Genomic DNA, 710 nt, shown 5'->3' with positions numbered 1-710 from the left:
GGCGGGCGGGGGCAAACAGCCCTCGGCCAGCGCCAGCCCCGGCCTTATTAGAGCCGCGGCCGTCACCCCGCCCCGCCGCGCTGCCTCCCAGCGCCCGGGCTCGTCACAGGGCGCAGCCCCTCGTGCCGGAGCGGGCGAGGCGCCCGGAGGGGAGCTGACCCTCTCCATCCCTCCCTCCCGGCCCGGTCCGGCCCGTCCCGTCCAAAGGGGAGCTAAAGGTGTACCGCTCCCTCCCTCCCGTCCCATCTATAGGGGAGCTGTCCCCCTTCATCCTTCTCTCCTGTCCCGCCCGGAGGGGAACTGTCCCACTCCATCCCTCTCTCCTGCCCCGTCCACAGGGGAGCTGTCCCACTCCATCTCCGCCATCCGTCCCGCCCGGAGGGTAGCAGTCCCCCGTCCCTCCCTGTCTCTCTCGCCCCTTCCCTCCCGTGCCCCGCACTGCCGGGGTCCCCGCCGGCCCCTCCCGCCGCCGGTCCGATCCATGCCGGGAGCGAGGGCTGAGGCGGCGGGCGAAGGGAGAGCGGGAGGGAGGGAGGGAGCGGGAGGGCCGGGCGCGGCGGGGCGGCACGGCTGGCACGGAGCGGGGGCGCGGCCCGGAGGTGAGCGGGGGTGACTCTCGCAGGAGGCAATCGCGGCCGGCGAGGTGGGAGCGAGCGGCGGAGTTCCCTGCCGCTGCCCCAGCGTGTCACCGTGCCCCGCGGCTTGCCCGG

This window comes from Onychostruthus taczanowskii, unplaced genomic scaffold (genome assembly GCF_017590055.1).
Source record: "Onychostruthus taczanowskii isolate IOZ18803 unplaced genomic scaffold, ASM1759005v1 scaffold21, whole genome shotgun sequence".
Lineage (NCBI taxonomy): Eukaryota > Metazoa > Chordata > Aves > Passeriformes > Passeridae > Onychostruthus > Onychostruthus taczanowskii.
This window is presented reverse-complemented; position numbering follows the sequence as displayed.